This window comes from Elaeis guineensis, chromosome 9, assembly GCF_000442705.2.
Source record: "Elaeis guineensis isolate ETL-2024a chromosome 9, EG11, whole genome shotgun sequence".
Lineage (NCBI taxonomy): Eukaryota > Viridiplantae > Streptophyta > Magnoliopsida > Arecales > Arecaceae > Elaeis > Elaeis guineensis.
The window spans coordinates 75364063-75390270 of record NC_026001.2 but is presented as its reverse complement, the minus strand read 5'-3'; the positions used below and the strand labels follow the sequence as shown (position 1 = coordinate 75390270).

At 31.7% G+C, this 26208-nt stretch overlaps 3 pseudogenes; 2 read left to right on the top strand and 1 right to left on the bottom strand.

Annotated features, from left to right (window-relative positions):
- The first annotated feature begins 5371 nt into the window (after positions 1 to 5371).
- Positions 5372 to 5962, top strand: LOC140851500 (uncharacterized; annotated as a pseudogene).
- Positions 5963 to 6866: 904 nt separating this feature from the next.
- LOC140851499 (uncharacterized) lies at positions 6867 to 7748 on the top strand (annotated as a pseudogene).
- Positions 7749 to 12692: 4944 nt separating this feature from the next.
- Positions 12693 to 15972, bottom strand: LOC105035242 (flotillin-like protein 4; annotated as a pseudogene).
- Between the last annotated feature and the right edge of the window lie 10236 nt (positions 15973 to 26208).

Below are 26208 nucleotides of genomic sequence, written 5' to 3'. Positions count from 1 at the left end.
CCAAGTCATAAGAAGAATTAGAAACAAGTCATTTCAGGGCACCTAAATCAATCATATTGATTAACCTTAATGACATGGGTGAACTCGAGTCACTTAATGATCTAATCAGTCCAATGACTCGGGCTCGAGCTTTGAACTACAATCAAGGTCCATATGGTTTAATCAAAAATATGGACTTGACTTTTTATAACTATTGTGTTTGATCTAGAGTATCCTTGATCTAATCTAAATCAACTATTGATTAGATTAGATCAACTACCTTTTTAGTCCATTAAGTCTTTGATTTTTAACCTTAGGACTAATCTGATTAAAAAGACCTAATTTAAGCTAACTCATGCTCCATGTTTTATATAATGTCATTAGATCTTTAATCATAATTCTAAATCTAAAATATATTTCTTAATTCTTAATTAAATATAGCATTAACATGAGTTAAGATTATTAATTAAAATCATTTCAATTTTATAAAATAATTTTAGATTATTCTTATGCAAAAATTTTTATTCTGAAAACTAAGTCGGCACACTCCTGAATGGAGTCGGCTCACTTCAGTGGGTCGACCAAGTTTGATACTTGATTGACTAACTGATCATGAACAATAACTATTATTATTTAGCTTGAGACAACTGGATTGGGTTAGTTAGTACTGAATCGACTAAACCAGAAGATTGGGTTAACTAATTCAAAATTAGTCGGATCAGTAGGCGTGCCAACACGTATCATATAGTTTTAGATCTAAAAATTCTTGCATAAACTAAAATAAAATCAATCATAAATGAATCTTTAGATCATATCTAAATATTTTATGATTTTAAATTTTATTTTTTATAATTAAAATAATTTTAATCATATAGATTAGATGTTTTACTTTTCATACAACTTAAGCTTTGTGTCACATACAACAAATCCTAGGATTTCAATACCTAAGATTTTGTAGAAAGGTAAGTTCTTCCTTTCATTTTCTTCTTCATAGGATTAAATCACATGGCACGCCTACATACTATAAGAGCATCCTATCGAATAGGAAGAGAGGGCCTTTAAACCCTTTTTGCTCCTATGACCAGATGGCCTAGTGATCAATCCAATTTAAGTGTTTGCTAATTGAAACATCTAATCTACTCATATATCATATATGTAAAAATTTAGATCTAATCTAAATTATATTATATCTGATTCTCATATTAGATCATATCTAAGATTAGATCATAATACATCCTATGCATTACTAAATCTAAATTTCAACTCCACATGCATATATGTTCATGTCATAATGAACTTTCGCTCTGATACCGGTTAAAGGAAGCATGGTGGTTTCATGCATGTATTTTTTAAAATTTTATACAAAATATATATAGATTAAATAATTTAATCTAAAATATATGCATAGATCAAATCTAAAACTACTATATATGATCTATGATATGAACTAATATGCATATATATAAATCTAAAATCTAAAATTCAATAAATATAGATCTTATCCATATTATATTTAGATCATATCTAAATATGAATTGAGTTCAAAACTCAATACTTGAGCACGGATAGCAGATCACTGCATCTAAAATCTATGGTAGTTGATCCTTTATGATGCTCAGCAGTTGCACACGCATCCGACCTCTACGGATATCCACACGAAGCCCTTATACTGATCGATCTCTCCGAGAGTGCTATCTCATAAAGACACATTTTATTGACTGATCTAAGAAAAATATGAAGAAGATGAAGAATAAGAAGATCTTCCTTTTTTCTTTCTAGATCCATGTATCTGATCTCTACAATAGAGATCAAGAGAAGAACCCTTTCTTCTCAATTCTTCCACTTGTAAGAGAACCTTTCTTTCTTTCACATCTTTAAGAAAAATTTTTTTCTCTAATTTTATATGATAAAAATTAGATCTAATCTAATTTTTTATATAAAAAATAACATGGATTCTTATGCCCTAAAAAAATCAAAAACAAAGACCTAAAAGAAGAACCGTTCTTCTCTTTTCTTCTCCCTTTTTCTCCTTGATCTAGAGTCCTAGGAAATCCCAAACACCTAACCAAATTTTTTTAGTATTTCTTCTCTAAATTCTTATATTAAAAATTAAATCTAATCTAATTTATATATTAAAAAAAATTAAAAAATCCAAAAGAAGAACTTCTTCTCTAAGGTTGTGCACTAGAAGAAGACCTTTCTTCTTCCTTTTCTTTCTCATTGGGATGAACCTTTCTTCCCTATTTTTCGACTGTGAAACTAGAAAGAGAGCCTCTCTTTGATGCCTTAGAATCAGTAGTAAACTCTTGCAAAAATCTCTTCAAAAGGGGTTGGAGAAGAGGCTTGATGTGAAAGAGTACGGGGCATCCAACCCTTGGATGCCCCATCCTAAAATGTAGGCGACAAGGGAGAGAATGGGGTGCCATATTTCTTCATGAAAGAGAGGGGGGGCATGGCTCTTCTTTAGGTGTGGATATCTCATGGTGAAAGGAGTGGGGCATGGAGAATAAATAGGCACATGGGGTTGGGAAGTTAGTTAGACAAGTTTGGTTAAGTCCTAGTCCAAATAGGACTCTTGATTCTTGATCAAACTCTAACTAATTCTTGAACTCAATCCTATCCAACTTAGGATTTAGTTATAACAAACTAACTAATTAAGTCCTAGCCTAATTGAAAAATCAATTAGGCTTTAATCCAATGAAAAAATTAGTTAGATTAAACCCCATCAATCCAAGAATTTATTCTTCTCATCTTATTGGATATCAGGAAAGCTTTAGATCAATAGGGCTTGATCCAATCAAGCCTATTATCCAATAGAATTTGATCCAATCAAACTTTAAATTAAATTGAATCTTTTTCAAATAAATCTGATTTGCATCCCTAAGATCAATTAAAGCAAACCCTATTATCCATTAGGACTTGATCAATCAATTGAAACTAAATCTAATTGAATCCAATTCAATTAGATTTGATCCAATCCCCATTGCTTAATCAAATTGAGCCAATTAACAATCAAATTATTAGTTAATTATTTTTTTAATTTATTAACCATTAGTAAATAATTTATTTCAACCTTTGAATAGGATTAATCATTAATCACATTGATAATTAAATCCTTCAATGATTCATAATCATTGATCAGCCATTTGATCAGATATGTACTTCTGTGTATGACTCCATAGGTTCGAACCTAAACAGGTAGCATAAGAATAATTTCTATACTAATCGATATAACCATCTAGTAATGGGACCCATTATTCGGATAGGCTGAATGTATGCTCAGCAACACTCAAGAACCTATATGGATATAGTTACCATATAATTCATCCCTTTAACTCTCGATGCTTAAGGATAACTTAGGGTTAAACTATCAACCCTAGATGAGTGGTCCATATTATGTCTCAACCTTAAAAAAAATTTATGACTTTTCACTAAAACTACTCTGATTAGAGTTTTGCTAAATTGAAACACAATGATGCATCATCTCTAATTTTACTTAGAACGATCAATCTCATTTTGACTCATACTCAGACTTCACAACTACTTGACTATACCCAAAAATCTTTCATCATCGAATTAGAAATTCAGATAGTCCAGCACTAAAGTACAGTGAGTTGTTTACAAGTCATCGAGGTAGCTTCAGGTCAGAGAGATATTTATATCCATATCCTATCAGAGCAACTCTTGACAGCATAGTATTTCAGAGTTGGTCATACTCAATGAAATGTGCTCCTATATTTCACCCGTATGCCATACTCGTGTCTCCACATGTCTTAGTTAAGAGGATAATCAACTAATATGACACACAATGACCTATACTTGATACAATTATCATCTTTGTAATAATTATATTGTTTGATCACAAGCAAAATTTAAAAACTATATGATAAATCTTTCTTTATCATTTTATAAGTAGCTCTAAAGACTTTATCATAACACGAGTTCTATTTAGGAAGATGTATTTCTTATGATGAATTTGTTAGATAATTTTTATCAATTTATAATTCATATATATACATGGAGCATAATCATTTACAACCTAGATGATTAATTTTAGGACATATTTTTCAACAATCTTATATATGACAGACGATGAGGTTTGATGAGTTTTTCATAGCCTCTATCTTGTCAGAACTCATAATAAAAGAACTGAATCATACGGTAACTATACCTAGATGTTCATCCTTCCATTCTACTAGATTGCCACTATATGCTGCTAGATGTCACTGGTGGATTGTAGAACCAATGACAATTATTTTGATGATTAATAATTCTTGATTGGATAGTTGAAATTATTTCAATCTATTAAAAAATATTTTAATGATATTTTAATAGAGATCAAAATATTTTTTACTATCAGACAGAATAAAATCTATGGGGTTATACATAAAAAAGATCTTGACTGATCGGACTATTGAATCATGATTTCGAGTCATAAATTACAAGTGGTCTTAATTATCAATTTGATTGATGATTGGACTTAAATATAAAAATTACATTGAGAACTTACTAAGAGTTAGTAAGTTACAGGAGGACTAAAATATAATTATTATATATTATTTAATTTGATCATCTATTAAGATTGAATCCTAATTAAATTAAATCAGATTTAATTTGATTAGTTTTGATTTGAGTTTGACTCAAATTAGGTTTCATTAATCTAATGGGATTGCATCTAATGAACACTTAACCCAAACCTATCTAGATTAGGTTTGACCTAATCATTACCCATGTTTGATTTGGATTAGGTCTTAGTTAATTTAAATCAGATTTAATTTGATTAGATCTGATTTTAGTTTGATTTGGATTGGATTTCATTAATCTAATGGGATTAGACCTAACCCAATCTAAATAGGAATCCAATCTTGATTTGGATTTAGTCCTAGACCTTGACCTAATCAAATAAGGAACTTAGCCACATGTCCCCACTCCTCTTAAGCCCTCACACCCCTATTTTCTAGGCATGGAAGTGTTTCACAGTGAAAAAGGGAGGCATGAAAAAAAATATTTCTCCATTGCTGAAAGTGTTTTGGAGAAGGTTGAAAGTGTGGTTCTTGATAAAAAATCCTGGGCACAAGTCCATCATTATGTGCTACTTCATAATGACATAATACCTCAGTATATATTGATTTATTTCATTGTCATCATATAATATTCCTAATTAATGAATTAATTTTTTTTTTTGTAGCAATTTTTTGGTTGCTCAAAGATGAGCAAACCACAGCATTCGACCTAACCAAAGGATTGAGTAATGATGATTGATCAAGTTATTTTTTGAATGACTTTTTAAACAAATTAGTCATCTATATGAGGGAAAGGATTAATTTTGGAGCATATTTATAAGCATCAAATAATACCTTAATAATTTTATCATGATTTTTAGATACCAATGATGATGGAGAGTAACTATTCAGAGGAATTAATTACCATTGCTCAAGGTCCTAGCAATATTGTGAATAGATATAATGGTTTCATCATTAATAGATTTAAATTTCATACAAAAAAATATGAAAAATTTAGAAAAATTTAGAATAGTGGCATCATGGTGGAAGTAAGTTGGAAGACTTATTATAGTATACTTACAAATATTTTTAAGTTAGATTATTATGAAAAATTTAAAGTTATATTATTTTGATGTAACTGGATGGATATAAACTCACCAAGGGGCTTAAAACAAGATATGAATAGATTTACACTTATAATTTTTTCAAGACTGATACATACTGATGTGCTATTAAAGAATAATCCATTTATTTTTTCATCTCAAGCTCATCAAGTTTTTTTTATATAAGAATCAAAAGATAAGAAATGAGCTATTGTGGTAAGGACACCTAAGACTTATATGATATGGGAGAAAGATTAGAAGTAGAGGATGATGAGACTTATATGCAATCTATGCCTTATGATTTTACATCGACTGATGATTTAAATATAACAAGCTTGGTTAATTAGGATGGATATTGAAAGAGAAAATATTGACTAATTTTTAATTAATAAGAGATTTAAGATATATACATTTATTATATTATCATGTTCATTTCATAGATCTTGCTTCTTATTAGCAATTTAATCAGTATTATATTTATCATTTCATAATTTATGTTAATTGACTTTTGTTTCCATTTGTGAATGTTGGTGACATCATGTCTTGACATAGATGATTTGATGATATAGAGTTACATACTTCCCAGGGTGGATTGTCTTTTGATTAGTCCAAATAGTCGAGGCAACTATAGTAGTTTGAGGCTAGTCCTTCATCATTTGCATAGCATTTTGATGTCGGTCATTCTTTATCCATGCAACAGCCCGAGTCATAGCAGGATCCTCCTACTGTGGAGGATCTTATTATGGATGAGATACATATCCTGGATATTTTAATAGAAGTATAATATATTCATGACTATTAAGATTTTAGTACTAATTTTTGTTGATTGATTCTTAATATCAATTTTCATTTTGTTTTTATTGTAGATGCATTCATGAGAGCATAGATTAGACATGGATCCACATGGGCTAGAGATATTTGGCATTTAGTTGAGGGTGAGAGGTTCATCATTTGATGCAATCAGATGCGGTAGCTCATCAACAAGGTGACTAGATTATTAATGAGCTTCTTTGGTACTATTGCACGAAAGGGTCAACTTTGTCCTTTGAATTATCCTAGATGGAATAATATGCTTTATGCATATAAGCTTCAAATTGTATGATTAGTAAAGATAAAGAGATAACTTAATAATTTATGTTAATTTGTTTATACTTAATTAATTATGTTGTTTAATATTTGAATATCCTTCATTGCTTTGTTGTGGAGTAAATTTATACTCCTTCCAAATAGCAATGAATGGGTGCTGAAGTCCCTTAATAAAAAATGGAAAGAATTTAAGGTAATGCTAAAGAGAACTACAAGAGAGGATTTGGCAGAGGATGATGTTGCTCATATCTATCCTCTTAATGTAGATCCTCATCAATGGAGGAAGCTTGTCCATTATTGGTTCTTTGAGAAGGGACAAGTAATTGTATGCATTCATCATATATTTTATGTTATATTAATTACTAGTGTGTATAATTTAGATATATATAAGATATATTGCACTGTTTATTTTATTTTGTAGGCATATTTTGATATTGATAGAGTTGCACAAGTAGCTCAATCTATTCCTCATACATCAGGATTTAAGATCTATGCACGACGCAGACAAGAATATGTATGCTTTTTTTCAAAATATTTGGCATATTACAAACCTTTTTAGACTAATTTGATGTATATACGATCCTTATGCTTCATATTAAAACTACGTATCATGTATCATATATCATGATATGTATTAGTTTTATTGAAACTCTTATAGCTTGTCAATTCAAATATATGGATTATATATTTTATAAAATTTATGTTTTTTGTAAATGGATGACCATGGGAGGGAGCCTGGTTAGGTGGAGTTTTACATAACGACTCATGTTTATCGAGATGATCATTTTGTTACTTACGAGTCGAGAGATATATTTGTATGTATTTATAATCATGCAATGCTATGATTTATAATTTTATTTTTAATTATAAAATTAATATATTTTTTTCTTAAATATAGGAGAGAGTTTCATCTCTTGTTGTAGAGCATATTAGTGAGTCCTCGACATCTATGGAGGCCAGTCGTGTTGAGGCTCAAGTGATGACAGAGCTGTTGGGATCGAACCGCTATGGTCGAGTGAAGGGTTATGGAGTTGGAGTTACCCCCATTCAGTTATCTGACATACGTCGATACACTTAGGATGCTAGAGAGAAGCTCTAGCATACAGATATTTCTATGCTTGAGGCTTGGATGGAGGCATGGATTGAGTAGCAGGTGGAGGCATGGATTGAGGAGCAGTTGGAGGGCTAGATAGAGGCGTGGGTGCGGGTGTAGGCATAGGTGCAGGTACAAGTAGAGGCGCAGGTGGAAGCGATAAGGCAGAACTATGACACTATAATATCCATCATGAAGACTTAGATTGATCATTTGACATCCATGTTATAGATATTTGTGGATTCTTCTAGGATACATATGTTTATTTTTATTCATATACTTAATTATTTAATTTGCATTATGATTTTCGTATTCTTAACACTGAAGTTTTTATATATTTGTTGTAGTTTCCTGATAGTTCCAGTAGTCATGGAATTACTGACGGTCATGATTCTACGAATGACTAATACCCTGATGCCTCTATATTTCTTTTAAGTTTTATAGATTTTTTTTGATGTCTTCTCTTTAGTTGTGGTTGCATTTACTTCTTATCCACAAAAAAATTATTGAATTTTAGGTTTTCGTCCATGCTCAAAGGGAAGGTGTGGATTCTTTCTTTTCATAGGTTTGAGACATCTGCAGCCCTTGTCTTTTTATTTATTTGTTTTCCTATCTTTTTGTGCAGAATGTGGGTGCTTCATCATTTTTTTAGGGTGAGGTGCTGAAGATTTTTTTTTATTTATTAAAATGCATCTAATTTTAGTAAAAAAAAATCTGGCTATGAAATTGACAAATGAAATTGGCAGCATGTCTTTATGTTAGCATTGCCTGGAAAATCCACATTATTTTTGATTCATATATTTAGATATTTGCTTTGTGTGAGTACACCATTGTTAAATCAGATTTTTACTACTTTGGGTGTATGAGATATATTTTTACAAAGTTTATTGCTTTAGATTTTTGAGTGCACATTGTATGTTCATAATATAAGAACTTTGGCTTCTTTGATTTTTGATTAGCCTAATTTTATAATAAGACAACTAGAGCACTAAAGACCTGACAAAAATGGGTTTTTGGTGCGTGGAAGATAGATAGCAGCATAGCTTGTTGTTAACCTTAGTTTTCCCTTTCTCTTCCCTTTGGTGGTTTTCTCCCTCCAACGGACGACAAACGATGGTTGGCCGAGCCCCCCTCTCTCTCTTACTCCTCTTCACCAGTCTCTTTTGGTAGTGGACGGCGGATGGTTGGGTCAGGCCAAGTCGGCTTTCTTTCCCTTCTCTTGTCCTTTGTATGGATTATTGCCAGGCTTCATCAGTCGCTGGCAAGGTTTGGTCAACGATGCTCTTCTCTTTGCTGTGATGGTTGACGATGTTTTTTCTTTGGTGCTCCTTTTCTCTCAAGATGTGGTGGTCACCGATGTTTTTCTTTGGTGATCGATGTTGATCCATTCCAGCGCGACTTATTAGAGTTTCTCTTTTTTGAAATTTAAATTTCAAAATTTTTTGAATGTTGCTGGTCAGGGAATTTGAAATTTGATTTTTGGTGTTGTTGGGTGGGTAGGGATTCCCTTTCACTCTTGTTTTTATGTACTCTCTTCTTTAATAAATTTTGGTGACTATGTACTATATGCAGTATTCTCCTTTTGTATAAAAAAAAACCTTTGTTTTCCATAGTTGTAGTAACATGAATGATTAATTTCTTCTTGCAATTGCTAAAATGTGGGATTTAGATGTTTGATATCTCTTCTTGCTGCCTTGCCCACAAGGTTTCATGGTGAGCCTTTCTCTTTCACGAAGCTGTCTTAGGTTGGAAACTGATACAAATATAAAGGTTTATGCCAGGTTGAGAGCTGGTTCTGAGACATTTCTGTAATTTGAATATATCTTGATTCATGTAGTGTAAACCCATATGGATGGAACATGGCCTGTATTCATATAGTGTAAACCCACACCACACAAAGTACCACAGGTTTCCTATTTTTGACCGTGCTGGTAAATTGGTATGCAACTTGAACCTTATTATATTCAGTTTGCACATTTTCATGTACTTTGTTCTGATACATTTTCTGTATTAAAGATTGCTATAAGATGGAATGAGCTTCAAGCATTCACCATCAGGTGGTCATGCAACTGGTCTGCTCATCCTATTGCATTTCTGATATGTTAGGAGATCCATTGCAAGCCTGCAATAAAGAGAGATCATAATTAGCCCCACATCTTAATTTATACCTTAACATTGTTTTTTGAAATATATATGATTGATTATATATGTGTTTCTTTTTTCTGGAAGACACTGAAGTTCCGACTCGAGGTACTCAACTATTCTTTCGGATTGGCTATTCGATGATGAATACATTGTTTTCAAAGCCATGAATGGAAGCAATTTTCAGTTGTGCTATTTTTTATGCAAAAATTTTCATGTCATTTCTTATCATCTAATTTTTCTTCTGTCATTAGCTATATCTCATCTTGATAGATTCTCTTGGATTAAGCAACTTTTAGGGTACTTTATGTGGGGCTATTCTCTCAAATACACTTATCTTGCAGTTAAGTTGTTGCTGTCTGTAAACGATCAATTTGAGCTTAAGTGGAATGACTTGCAGGCAAAGCAAATAAATGATAACTGAGATATCTTCATATTTTATCCCATTTGTCCTTCATGAGGCATTGCAGTGTCTATTAAAGAACACTAAGACCTAAAGCTTCTAGTCTTTGTGGGATTCAATTTTAGGTCTTCATGCCCTAGATTGGGCTATCTAATGTTATATAGTCTTTATTATGAAACAAGATAATGATTAAGTCATCCTTAATCATACTGGACTTGTGGTACTTTGTTCTCTGGATATATATTGATTATGATGTTACACAGTCTTTATTATATTTATGTTGGTGTTTAAATTTTTTTTATAAATTTTGGATAGATATATGTATTATTATATAGATTATTTTCAGATTGGGTGTCTTTTTTTTTTTTCAAATTTAGTAAATACCAGTGCTTTAAAGCATTGGCAATGGTTACAAATTGCCGACGCTTATAAACATCAGTAATTTTTGTGAATTGATGATGTTTATAAGCATCGACATTAATAAATATACCAACGCTTTTGCTAGCATCGGAAAGTATTCTAAACTTATCGATGCTTTCACAAAGTGTAGGCAATATTAGTTTCGACACTTCATGTAATGATTCTTTTTTGACGTTTTGAAAAAGGACAGATTATTTTTTGTGATGCTTATAAGCATCAGGAATTGAGTATTTTTGCATTGGAATGTTCCATTATACTATAGTGAAAATAGCTGAACACCCCCACTCACTAAATCAACTATCCAAATTAACTAATTCTAGAATAAGTTGATTTTTCCTTCTCTGTTGTGGCTTTGAGGGAGACATTTATTCTTAAATAGAGTGGAGTTTGTCCACAAGTAGCTTGCTTCATTTCATATGCAGCATATTAAAACTTTTTCTTTTTCTTTTTTCTGACAAAAAGCAAATTAATTAATGAGCAAATTAGTGGTTGTTTTCCTAGAATATATGTGCTACTCACTAATAGATCTACTTATATACTATAAAACTAAATAACTTCTTCATGATATGTTGCTGATGATCATAAATCATTATTTTTCAGGCTTAGGGTTCATTATTCATCTTATGAGTGGTGCTTTTAGCACTGCGAACATCAAGTTTGATATGTGAGAATTTACATTCCATGGAGTTGAATATGAATCCCAATGGTGCCTTGTTTTGCCAGTTTGAATTTTGCTATAATCCATATTATAGCTCAAAGTGAAATTGAAAATGTGGATCCAAAATTTTTTTAGTTGTTCTCAGTTTTGATTCAAATCTAAAGCAGTTGAGTTGTGGTTCCCAATCCATCCATCTACGACTTAAGTATTTTTTCCTATTTTCATTAAGATGATATGTGCCTTTTTTTTCAGGGGGGGCATGGGGTGGGTGGCTGTAGAGGGTTGCAGACTCAAAGGATATGCATATTTGAACCAAGTGGAGGATCTCATCTTTCTAAACTTTTTTCTGAAAAGATGGAAGCTTTATACATAAGCACCTATAGTTGTCTCAAACGAATCAAATTTACACATATATATATTAGTTTTGTTTCTTTCTTTTTAGGTATAATATCAGTTAGATGGTTGATGCTTTTAGCATTTACATGACCCCAAAAATGTTGAAATAATATGAAGTGCCTTTCTGGCAAACTTTTAATATGCATAGTTTTTCTCAAAAAAATAATGGACATAAAGTTTGAACTCTTAGCAATTTTCGATATCCTTTTCATATATTTCTTATATCTCAAGACATATGAACCATGTGAGTAACTCAAGAATAGTTTTTGATTTCTAACATCATGGATTTATGACATATTTGGGGTCATATTGATGTATACACTCTAAAGATGGTCATTTACTAAAGAATGACCAGAACTATGGAAATAGATGAGTCTCATAGCTAAATACATTTAGGTAAATAATGGTAAACAAGTTGCATGACTAATATTATTAGATAAATGAAACAATGCATAGTTAAGTGCTTCCTGAGAAAACAACATTTTAGATGTTATCAATTCCTGAGAATATAAATCTAGAGCATTCATGAGATTAAATTAAAGGACATGGGAAATGGTTGATAAAAACAATAGAAAACCATTTGAAGCCCTAGTGCAGGATAATGTCTATGCAATAGTCTCCTGTCTACCCATAGTTTCTTTGAATCCACATGAGGAGCATTTTCCACAAGAGTATATATCCAGTCTTGGCTTTTATAATAATGCAGTAATGTAGATGACTTTTGCAAGTCTACCATGAATTATTAAATAGAAATTGATATTGTCTCAAACATGCAACAAACCAAGAATAAGCTCAAGAACAAAGAAAGTAGTCCTACCAACTATACTCTTTGAGAAATGAAAAAGCAAGTCCTATCAAACTTCAATCTAAGCATTTCTTTCAATCATAAGTTCCTGAGTTAGTTGCCAGATTAGTTGGTGAGCTAGCCCATCTATGGTGGTGGTAGCATTCCTATTTGCTCTTGAACTATCTCGAATAGAGGTGGTAGCATGCGGTACACTCCGGCCACCTCCTGCTCTAGCCCCTATTAGTGGTCTCACTACCATTTGTCCAAACACTAATCTTTGGCTAGAGTCCCCTTCACAGTCTTAGCATTGATCCTTGGATATTAACGTAAGTCCCATTACTGATCAGGAGATAGTCTTTTAGAGCAACATAATTTCCTTTGAGGGATTCAAGGAGCTTGCGAAGGTAAAATTGTTGGGCCTCTGTGAGGGAAAGCATCCCCTCGTCTCCTTTTTCTTTGCATACAACTCTCCACTAGCTTATTGCTAGCATGCAAAAAATTCTACTTCCGCTATGGTCTGACATCCCTCTACTTCCTTCTCTTTCCCATAGAGTGCAGCTTTAGCAATCTTCTGCTTCTTAATTATACAGCTCCCAATTGGCTACTTGAACCTATAATTGGAAATATTTGGTAATTCAAAAAATATGTTTTAATAGTCTATATCTTCAAAAACTTATCCTCTCTTTTGCTCAAACAACAAGGGTAATGAAGGGAGCCTGAAGGCTAATAAGCCACAACATTCAACAAAATTTCTTGATGTGTGGGACTTGAATTGAATGCAGACCCCACATCAAGAAGGGAAGAGCGAGGTGTGGCGTGGAAGTAAATCTAAATCAACATTCTCGCTGATTCATGTAATGAAAGAAAGATTAATCAATCCATGTACAAATTGCATTGCATTTTTTGAAAATGTCCTATCAGATCTGAAACTAATTTCTAGAGTAGAAGCTATCGCGTATGTTTAATGGTTAATTAACTACTTAAATAACAAGACAACATGACTACAACCTTCTTCTGCTCTTCCAAATGAAAGCTAGTTAGGATTAGTTAATTAAATAACAAGATACCATGACCAAAACTTCTTCTTCTCTTCCAAATGAAAAGCTAGTTAGTTAATATTAGTAAGTCGATATGCAAATTGTATGGCATTGTTTGAAAGTATACTAACAGGTGTGAAACTTATATAGCAAAAGCTATCACTTATTTTTAATGGTTAATTCAAATAACATGACCACATGACAAAAAATTGTTCTTGCTCTTCTAGGTGACGGATTTCCTATGAAAGCTAGTTACAATAACCAGTCATAAAAATATTAAATCTTATCTTGAAAGACATATTGCAGGAGACCTTTGAAAACATGTTTAACTCATGGAAAAAGTTCTAATTTAGAAAAGAAATATAATCAGGGATTAACAATTCTTTTGAAATTCTATGATAACAATATATTTTTTTATATGTTCCTGGCAAAAGGTCTTAGCCGCTTAAGTAAAACACGTTATGGAGGGACTAAGCTAGGAAACTTGAGGTAACTTTGTTACAAAAGCATATCTATTTACTAAATAAACCAATTATCCGACATAACCAAGGGAGGATAACTTTGTACATTAATAAAGTCTGTTGAGAGTAGCTACGGAAAGTCATCTTTATATCATGAGAATCTATATATTTTTTTTGCTTTTGTGAGTCAATTTGCTCGAAGAAGCAAAATGATGCTTGTAATTACTTGAAATAGTAAAGCAAGTATAAACAAACAAATTTCCTTCTTATACATGCGCTGCCTAAGTTTCGTAGATAATTATGTACTATCCCCTAAATAAACTCAATCCATTCCCCTGATGTCACATTCCCACATTTTCTATGAATTGATGGGATAGAAAACATAGTCAAAAATTTGTAAATCACAACTCCTAATCATTTAGTGTCTGCTTAAACAAAATTAACTCCAGTGGTGAAGGCCCATGAAAATTAGGCTTTGGTTTGTTGCATTAATAGCTGAACTTAGATTAGAATCCAATCTAAAATTTAAAGAACCATATTTGATTTAAAATAGACTTAAGACTAACTAGGATATATGGACAGAAGCCAGAGTTTCAGTTTTTGGGGGGATAGTAATTGAGAATTAGGAAAAGATATATGAAAATTAGGGTGACAAAAAGATTTAGGATCTTCTGTGTAACAATATATTGAAGCAAAGAAAAGGTTATTAATATGATTTTTTAAGTATTTAAAAAATTTTATAGCAGACTAAAGAATTAATGATAAGACCATTACAATAACATCTATCATTGACTTGAATAGAAAATGAATTTATAAGGCTGCTTCTTAAAAGATATCATGACAAACTTTACTACCTTCATGAACAATAAGACCTCTAAATAATAAAGTATAATTCTTGTAACTTGAGAACAATTCAAAGAATTATTCATCTAAGGACCATAGACTGATGGAGAGAATATGCAGCAAAGGTTTACTACCTTCATCTCATAATCGACGGTTTTAAGAGCCTTAAGACCGAGATGAGCTCATAACATTGTGCATCTCTTGAGCGAAAATATTCAAAACTCCACCATCACCGTAGTTTCTGATCCCAAAATATTAAAGAAGGCACATCTAGGAAGAACTATTCTGCTGATTCAGTTGATAAAATCAGGTATTTCAAATTTTGCTGGTTATTGCGTGTCAGTTTTAAATTGAATAACTCCAAATACTCAATATTTTTTCTATGATGAGACTTGAAGATTGTATCTTAGAATCCACACCTGAACATATATGAATTAAGATTTTTGAGGGTTGAATTAAAATTTACTGTTGAGGGTCTAAAAAAGAAGAAAAAAAACTTAAAATTATTTTTTATACAATATAGAGTGTTTGGAATTGCTCAGTTTAAAGCTGACACATAATAACATGCAAAATTTAAAATGTCTGATCTTACCAACTGAATCAGCAAAACGATTCTCCCCAATGTACCTTCTTTGATATTTTGGGATCAGAAATGTCGGCGATGGTGGAGTTTTAAATATTTCCACTCAAGAGATCGGCAATGTTATGAGCTCGGATCACGGGGTTGTCTTCATAAGTTTCTTAAGACCGGCGATGCTTTGGTCTCCACTTCTGGCCCAGATAGCTGAAGAACTCATACCGGCTCACGACGACGAGCTGCTCCACGTTAGCGTTATAGATTAAAAGGCTGAACTGATTCAGCTCCATCCGGACCTTCTCAAACTCTTCTTGTTTGAAGGACTTGTCCCCCTGGACAAGGTCGTTGACGTGGTTGGAGAGCTGGTCATGGGTGGAGATGAGGCTCTCGTGGTCGTCGACATGAGGGCCGATGGTGAACACAGCGGGGACGATGGAGGGGAGCTTCTCAGCGCTCACCGCCTGCACCTCGAACCTGTAGTTCATTGGCGAGACATCAACGACGGTGCACGACCGGCCCAGGAGGATGCATGCCTTCTTCTCTAGCTTTATGTCGGTGATCCCAGTGTCGGTGATGGCCAGCTACCACGACGCGCTCGCAACCTTGTACCACAAAACCATCTTTTTTTTCCTCCTCCTTCCTTTCGCACAAAGGTTTGCGTGAGGAGAAAAAGAAGGCTATGGGAAGATGGATGGGTTGGAGGGCAGATTCATATAGAGAAGCTGAGAGGAATCCGGTCTCTAACTCCGAGTCCTAGAAGAAGACACTCGTTCATCAAATTCCCAGCCCAACCCGAAAAAGGAAGGGCTATTTTTTATGGGAAGATAATTAATAGCCTTGTTATCTCATTGGAGTGATTAACTCTGAAAAATAAGTGGTTAAAGATACTAAACTTTTATTTCATTTTATTTTTTTGATAAAGTTTAAAAGATACTGATTTGGTGGCCTATAGAATTTTTTCTGTACTTTGAAATCGATGTTGATTAGACTAGAGTTGTGCTATGGCCAAAAGCCGTTGGATTCTTATTCAAAGGAGCCTAATGGAACAAAAAATCATTTGATATGAGAAAAATTTATTGGAACAAATTTGGCACATTTCTCTTAATATTAATTTTAAAAAATTAATAAAATTAATAATTCTTTTATCATCAGAGTTGCTAGTTTTCTAATATATATATATATATTATTTTCTTTTTTTTCTCATTTTCAGTACGTACTATTTATACAGAGAAAGATGAGAATAATTTGGTATCTAACCCCAAGCCCTAAAAAAAGAGGAGGTTCATTAACAAAATTTCTATTAGAACCCCAAACAAGAAGGGCTATTTTTTATGGAAAGAATAATTAATAGCATTATTATATTATGAGAGGAATTAGTTAGCTCTAGAAAATAAGTGGTTAAAAAAATACTATTTTGAGATTGGTGAAGATTAGACTCCAATCCTTTTAGGGCCATTGGATTCTCATGCAAAGGAGTCTAATAGGGGATTAGAGGTGGACTTCAAAATTATCTTAATTCACAGTAATGGTTTCCACATAAGTGGAGAAATTATTAAGTATTTGCGATGAAAAGCTTTTTCCATCGCAAATACTCAATTATTTACGATAAAAATTTTTGATCGCTAATATTTAAAAAAATAAAAATTTTAAAAATTACATATTATTTACGATAAAAATATTACATCATAAATAATAGAATATTTATGATAAATAGTATTTTTCATCATAAATACCAATTATTTACGATGAAAGTTTTCATCGCTAATATTTGAAAAAAAAATATTAAAAATTTAAAAATTATAGATTATTTATGATGAAAATATTACATCATAAATAATATAATTTTTATGATAAAAAATTATTTTTTATCATAAATAGTCGATTATTTATGCTAAAAATATTTTCATCATCAATATTTCTAAAAAATAAAAAAAATTAAAAAATATAAAAATTATAGATTATTTATGATGAAAATATTTTATCATAAATAATTTAGTATTTATGATGAAAAACTATTTTGCATCATAAATAGTTCATTATTTATGATGAAAATATTTTCATCGCAAATATTTCTAAAAAAATAATAAATTTAAAAATACAAAAAATATAGATTATTTGTGATAAAAATATTGCATCATAAATAACTTAGTGTTTGCAATGAAAACTTATTTTTCATCATAATTAGTGAATTATTTATGATAAAAATATTTTCATCATCAATATTTTAAAAAAATAAGAAATATAAAAAATACAAAAATTATAGATAATTTATGATGAAAATATTATATCATAAATAATATAGTGTTTATGATAAAAAATTATTTTTCATCATAAATAGTCAATTATTTATGATGAAAATAATTTTATCACTAATATTTTAAAAAAATAAAAAATTTAAAAATTATAAAAATTATAAATTATTTGTGAAAAAATATTACATTATAAATAATATAGTATTTATGATGAAATATTATTTTGCATCATAAATAGTCCATTATTCATGATGAAAATATTTTCATTGCCAATATTTTTGAAAAATAATAAATTTAAAAAATATAAAAATTATTGATTATTTATGATGAAAATATTACATCATAAATAACATAGTGTTTAGAATGAAAATTTATTTTTCATCATAAATAGTCAATTATTTATGATGAAAATATTTTCATCATCAATAATTTTAAAAAAATAAAAAATTTAAAAAATACAAAAATTATAGATTATTTGTGATGAAAATATTTCATCATAAATAATTTATTATTTATGATAAAAAATTATTTTCATCATAAATAGTAATTATTTATGATGAAAATATTTTTATCACTAATATTTTGAAAGAAAGTGAGAAATTTAAAATATATAAAAATTATAGATAATTTATGATAAAAATATTACATCATAAATAATATAGTGTTTGTGATGAAAAATTATTTTCCATCATAAATAGTCTATTATTTTTGATAAAAATAGTTTCATCACCAATATTATAAAAAAATAAAAAAATTAAAAAAATATAAAAATTATAGATTATTTATGATAAAAATATTGCATCATAAATAATATAGTGTTTGCAATTAAAAATTATTTTTATTGTAAATAGTTCATTATTTATGACAAAATATTTTTATCATCAATATTTTTAAAAAAATGATAAATTTAATATAAAAATTTTAGATTATTTATGATAAAAATATTATGTCATAAATAACTTAGTGTTTGTGATGAAAACTCATTTTCTATCATAAATAGTTAATTATTTATGATAAAAATATTTTTATCATTAATATTATGAAAAAATAAAAAATTTAAAAAATAAAAAATTTATAAATTATTTACGATGAAATAGCAAAAATATCATAAATAATTGACTATTTGTGATAGAAAATAAGTTTTCATCGTAAATACTTCATTATTTATGATGAAATAATTTCATCGCTAATAATTAAAAAATTAAAAATTTAAAAAAATAACTTCTGACACTAAAAAAGAATCATTATCTTAGTATCTAGATTTTATCGGATGATGTAACAAAATTTTTCATCCATAACCGAATCAACCGTCTATAAGATCCAGTAGCAAATCGCCTCAGAAAATTAAATGCAAAGAATTTGATTCAGATGAAATATCAACTTCCAACTATATAAAGAATAAAACTTTATTAACTATTCAATGGACTAAATTATGTCATTTACTTCTAAACTATCCCAAAAAAATTTGGCCAACAATCTCTTATGACAATAAAATTCTATAACATCTTTAATAGAAAAATATAACTTTTTGAATGCTATCTTTAATCTGTGGCAAATGATGCACCACAGCAATTCGATCCCTGAAACTATTAATTGATGTCGATCCTCCATCAAAAAAATTAGACTCTATATAGAAACAAAGGCCTGCAGATCACCTAAAAATTAGTCCAAATAAGGTATCTGTCAAAACATAAGAACATGATCAAAATTTTTAACTCACATGTAACAAAGATTGTTAGTTAACATCTGTAATGTATCAGTAGAAAAATGGTTATCATCCAACAGTACATGATAATGTGTTGGTCTGTCGGTCCCTTGAATGGAAACAAAATATAGATAAATTGATAAAAAATATTTTGAAAACTAGATAAAACTAGATTATGCAAATAAGCCCCTCCTAACCTCGAGAAACAAAATAATGAGAAAAAAAGAAAAAATATCAAAAAAATATTATCTTTATACCAGCATGGCTGCAAAGATAGAAATCAAATTTTGTCAGATTATAAATCCTTGTGCCGACCATAGTTCTTAATCATATAAAAAATATCACTAAATTTTTAGGTCACCTAATTGATCAACCCTAATAAAACCATATGAACATCAATTAGGCTCATTAACATATTTTAGATCCACAAAAGCATGCATTACAAAGGATAGCCAAGCTGCTTTTTTATGTACATAATTTTTTTAAAAACAAAATCACAAATTAACTATTTATATAAAAAAATTTTATTAATAAAAAATTAATTTTTTTGATGAAATTTTTTTGGACCAAAATTTTTTAGATTCAAGAAAATTAATTTTATTTTTCATCATAAATATTTTTTTAATGTCATTTTTAGTGATTAAATTTTTTGGATGAAAAATTTACTTAGTGAGAAAAATCTAAAATTAATTTTTTATGAAATTATTATTGGAGAAATTTTTTTTGCTAAAATTATTTTTGATGAAAACTATATTTATGTTGTTAATAAGATTATTAATGATGAAAATTTAGTTTTCATCATCAATAATTTTTTTTGCAAAATTTTTTAAGAGGAAAAAATTTTTTAGTGGAGAATTTTTATATTTTGGGGAATTAATGGCAACAAAAATCTAATTTTTGTTGCTAATAATTTTATTGATGATGAATTTTTTTTCATAGCAAATAATTTTTTTAGAGGGAAGATTTTTTTAGTGGAGAATTTTTTTTTACGAGAATTATTCATGATGAAAATTTAATTTCCATTATGAATAAGCTAATTAACGATAAAATTTTTAGTTTTCATCATAAATAATTTTTAAGAGAAAATTTTTTTTCATGGGGAATATTTTGGCAGGAATTATTAGCAACAATTTTGTTTTCATCGCAAAAAATTTTTTTTAGTGAGAAAAATTTTTTTGAGGGAAATTTTTTTTTGACGAAAATTATTAGTGATAAAAATTAAATTTTCATTGCTAATAACATAATTAACAATGAAAATTTTTTTCATCATAAATAATTTTTTAGACAAAAAATTTTTTTAGTGGAGAATGTTTTTTGTTGTTTAATAGAATTATTAGTGATGGAAATTAAATTTTCATCGCTAATAATGATTCTTTCATTGCACATCAAGTTAATGTCGTTTCACGCAAAACCCTCTTTCCCCCTTCTCCCCTCTCTTCTCTCCTCTCCTCTCTCCTCTCCCTAGCTCTCCTCTCTCCCTCTCTGAGCTCTCCTCTCTCCGTGCTTTGGCCCCCTTCTCTTCCCACTGGCAGGCCCCTCTCCACCATCACCGTTGCCGTCTGCACCACCCGTCGTTTGTCGTCCGCTGGAGGTAAGGTTCTAACCCTTTTTTTTGTGTTGATCGGGCCACCGAGGGGTGGAGCCATCCACCGGGGAGGGGGGGTGGGCCGTGGGCAGCTAGCGGCACCACAGGGCCGATAGGGAGGGGGTCGGCCGGCAGGGAGGTGGTCGGCCGACGAGGAGGGGGTCGGGGGCGAAATGGGGTAGGATGGGGTCGGGGGTCGGCGGCAGGGAGGTGGTCGGCCGACGAGGAGGGGGTCGGGGGCGAAATGGGGGCAGGATGGGGTCGGGGGGTGGGATGGGGTCGAAGGCGGGATGGGGTCGGTGAGGGGGCGGTTGGCGGCGACGGAGGTGGGGCGGGGAGGGGGTCGGCTGGCGGGAAGGTGGTCGGCTGACAGGGAGGGGATCGGGGGTGAAACATGGCTGGGATGGGGTCGGGGGGATGGAGCCGGGGAGGGGGCTGCCGGTGGCGACGGAGACGGGGCCGGGGAGGGGGTCGGCTGGCAGGGAGGGGGTCGGGGGCAAAACGTGGGCGAGATGGGGTCGGGGGCCGGGATGGGGCCGAGGGGAATGGGATAGGGGAGGGGAAGGCCAGCGATGATGGAGACGGGGCCGGGGAGGGGGCGACCGACGGTCGGGGAGACGGGGTTGGGGAGGGGGCAACGGCAGGGAGGGGTGGGTGATGGTGGGGAGGGAGGAAGGGAAGAGAGAAAGGAGGGAAAAAGGAAAAAAAAGAAAAAAAGAAAGAAAAAAGAAAAAAATAAAAAAATGAAAAAATAAAATATTAATAAAAATATTTAATTATTTGATTAATAAAAATAAAATCTGGATCACGATCTGAATTGGATTGAGGTCGAGATTCGAATCGAGATCCCGATTCGGATTGGGATCCAGATCGGGATCTGATCAGGATCTGAGTTAGGATCCGGATCATGCGGGGTTGGAGAGGGTGGCGGCATTGCAAGGGGCGGCTCGCGAGGGGTGTGTGACGGTGTCAGTGCCGCAGGAGTAGAGGTCGTAGGGGCCGAGTCTGAGTGGCGTGGGGTGTGTGATGACACCGATGCTATGGGAGCGGAGATCGTGGGGGCCAAGTCTGGACGGCGCAGGGTGTGTGACGGCACCGGCATCATGGGAGCGGGGGTCATGAGGGCCGAGTCCAGGCAGCACGAGGTGTGTGACGGTGTCGGTGCCATGGGAGCGGGGGCCGTGGGAAGCCGAGTCCAGATCTCATTTACGAGAAAAAATATTTAGAAAAAAATATTTTTAGATAAAAAATATTTAAAAAAATAAAAAATTATTTATTATTTTTAGGTAAAAAATATTTAAAAAAAACCATCAAGTCCTCAGAAATAGATTTTGTTGTTATTATTTTGTGTTAATATTATTTACATGCTTAACTGCTTATAGTTTATTTTATATTTGTTACATAAATTTTTTAGTATTATTGCTGAAATTTATAAATTTTTTGGTTCCGCTAGCACAATGCACATTGCTGTTGCTTATTATAATTTAATTATTTTATGTACTATTTTGTATATTTTTATTTATTATAATTAAATATAAAAAATATTTCTATTTCAGAAAAAAATTTATTGAAATTTTTTATGAAAAATTTTAATATAGAGTTACTCTTTTTGATAAATTAAAAATTTATTTTCGAATGTATGTTTAGAGATGGTAGTTAAATTATATTGAGCAATAGATTTTCATTCAAAAGTCGATCTTGATCAAGATCGACTTTTGAATGTCTTGTAATCAAATTTTTTGGAAAAGTAATAATCTTATTGTTGGATGTCCTAGATCCCAATGCAGATCCTAATCAGATCTCAATCTGGATCTCAATCTGAATCGGGATCTCAACCTCGATCCAATTCAGATCGTGATCTAAATTTTATTTTTATATTCATTTATATGTCAAAAATTATAGGTATGACACCAAAAGACAGACGATGACATTCGCATTCACAGTCTACCCCAAAAGCTGAGGCACCTTCATCGATTTCCACTGTTGCACCAGCTCCATCGTCAGAGGGTCCTACATTGGCAGGTCCAGTAAGACAGGTTCGAGTGAGGCGGGTTCGAATGATATTATTATACTTTTTATATAATGATATTTGATTTTTTTATTTAGATAGCTATTGTACTAATGATTGATTTATTATTGTTTTAGGCCAGTCTCCATTAGTAGTGAGGCAAGGATGAGGTCCATCGAAGAACCTTGCTCTAGAGCATTGAAGATGCAAGCATCCAGGATAGTGTCTTCATATCGAGATACCATCCGGCTACACCAGGCCCATTAGGAGATAGTGCGAACCAGTGGCAGATCGAATTGGGCATCATATGCTGCAGCTATACCCCTATGATGCTTTTCGATTGGCGTCACATTGTACTGGCTCAGAGAGATATTTTCTACACCCAGTTACAGGTAAAATAAATTATATTATGAATATTTAATTAGCATGGTATTCTTCTAATATTTGTTATTGACAGGGTGTTTTTGATATTATTGATTTTGAGGAGGATCATATGTGGTGAGCCATGGATGCTTATTTATCTTTGCATTTCAAAGACTATTGCCATCACATCCATTAGCATTGGTACCATGTGATGCAGGATCATGGGATGGAGGTAGCACAGCAGCGGCTCTATGACAGCATCACTATGGATGATTGGACTGTCATATGCCCGACATTACGAGGATCCAGCATATCAGGTTACACATCTAAACTTCTTTTTTCTAGAGTTTAATGATTGAATCATTTATTCTTAAATTCAGTTTGTTACCTACTAATTTGACTGCTAACTGTACAGAGAAGATGTATCCAAAACGTCGCAAATCGAGCTAGATAGATCATACCACATTGTGAGGGTTCGAGATCGTTCGCTCGTCACATGGAACAAATGGAAAGTAATTTCTAATTATTATATAATTTTCTAACTATTTAAAAAATTTTAATTAATTATTCAAATTGCAGAGAGATGTTGAGAGTGGCAAGCTTCCTGGTAAGATCGATATCTACCAGCAGACCCACCAGCGACGGTCAGGGAAGTGGATGACGGGGAGACAAGAGCTCTTTGTAAGTTTTTTTAATTATTTTTTGTTCACAATTTGATTTTCAGTATGAAATTAAAATAGCTATAACTTTAAGTTTCAGGTTCGTATGATAGACATCAAATCCCAGCCTACCCTTGAGGGCTCAACTGCACCCACAGATGATGAGATCTGTGATTAGATGCTTGGTATAAGACCTTGTTATGTTAGGGGTCTAGGGCATGGGATCACTACTCTCTCATCCTCATGCTCATCCAGGGCTGACATCCATGCTGCCTGCGATGCTCGACTGGCGGAGGTGCAGAGGCAGGCTAAGCAGCGAGCTGATGAGTTGACTGCACGCATCAATGAGTACCAACGATTTTAGATCCAGATAATAGAGTGGATGTCGCAGATGGAGTAGATGATGCAGCTGATAAGGTAGCAGCAAGCCAGTCCGAGCTTATCCGAGGCTCTCCTTCCCCAGCCTGTTCTCCTTCTATAGATGCCGACACTTGACATCTTATTTGTGTAGATTTTTATTTTTATTTTAGACCATTTATAATTTTAATTTAATATAATAAAATGATAAAATTTATTTATGAGTTTATTATGTGAATTTTTTATTTTATTTTTATTTTTAATTTATAAAAAATATTATAAATATAAATTAAAATATATATTCATAAATTATTTTAAAAAATATCTATAAATTATTAGCTATAGAATTATTTTTGATGAAATACTGGTCATGAAAAAATATATTAGCAATGAAAAATTGATCGTAAATAAATTTTTTAATAAATTTAAAAATATTAAAATTTTCTATTAAATTAATAGTGAGAAAAATATATGTCAGAATTTGAAATATTTGCAACATAAAATATACATCACTAATATTATTTTAAATTTTATTTTTATAAAAATTTTTAATTAAATTAATAGTGATAAAAATATTTCATTAAAAATAACTATATTTATGATGAAAAATTTATGTCACTAATGTTTTTTTAAATTTAATTTTTATAAAAACTTTTAATTAAATTAATAATGATAAAAATATTTTCATCATAAATAACCATATTTATGATGAAAAATTTATGTCGCTAATTTTTTTTAAAATTTAATTTTCATAAAAATTTTTATTTAAATTAATAGCGATGAAAATATTTTCATTGATAGTAATTTAATATTTATTAGCAATAAAAATTTTTATTAGAAATTACTATATTGGCGATGAAAAGTTTACATTGCTAATATTTTTTTAAATTTATTTTCATAAAAATTTTTAATTAAATTAATAGTGATGAATAAAATTCATCACAAATAATTTATTTTATTGCAAATTATATTTTTTTATGACTAAAATTTTTTATTGTAAATAGTTTTTTAAAAAAATAATTTTTTTACCATCAAAAATTTTTCGTTGGTAATATTTTTTATTTGCGATAAAAAAATTTTTATCGTAAAAAATTATCAATGATGGCATTATTGGTGACTAAATATTAGTGACAAAATTTTCATCGCTAATAACTATTAACGATGAAAATCGGCTATTAGTGATGAAATTTTTTCTTCGCTAATATCTTGTTTTGTTGTAGTGCATGAAGGCCTTCAACATAACCTATCTGCGAGATTACCATCCAATATAGGAATAGACCGATTTCTATATGCTTGCCAACAACCATAAGATCGTTAACTTTAATGTTCATGCCAAAGACTAAGTATCATCTGGGGCAGGCCAATTTGCAATAGGAATGTCTAAAGTCCATAGGTCCTGAATAACCTCGATAGAAGCGCCATTACCCTCCATCCATCTAGTATTAGAAAAAATCATTGGAGCAAATGGACAGTTTCTTCCAAATAGGTGAACTAGCTCATGGACACATTGGAGTAGCGTAAGCGACCATGCTCTATATTTTGCTCTCACAAGAAAAACCCACAACCCCTCTGTGTCAGCATAAAGCCACCATATGTTTGGCCATTAAAACATCACTCTGAGCCACCAAAGAAGTAAGACCCAAACTACCTGCTTGGATCAGCTGGCATACACAATCCCAACATAGTAAATTTACCGTCCTAGAAGCAATTGAGGAACCCAATAAAAAATTCCTCATTATGCCTTTCGGTTGTAGTAACACCTTCGTAGGAATAGTACAATTAGACATCAAAC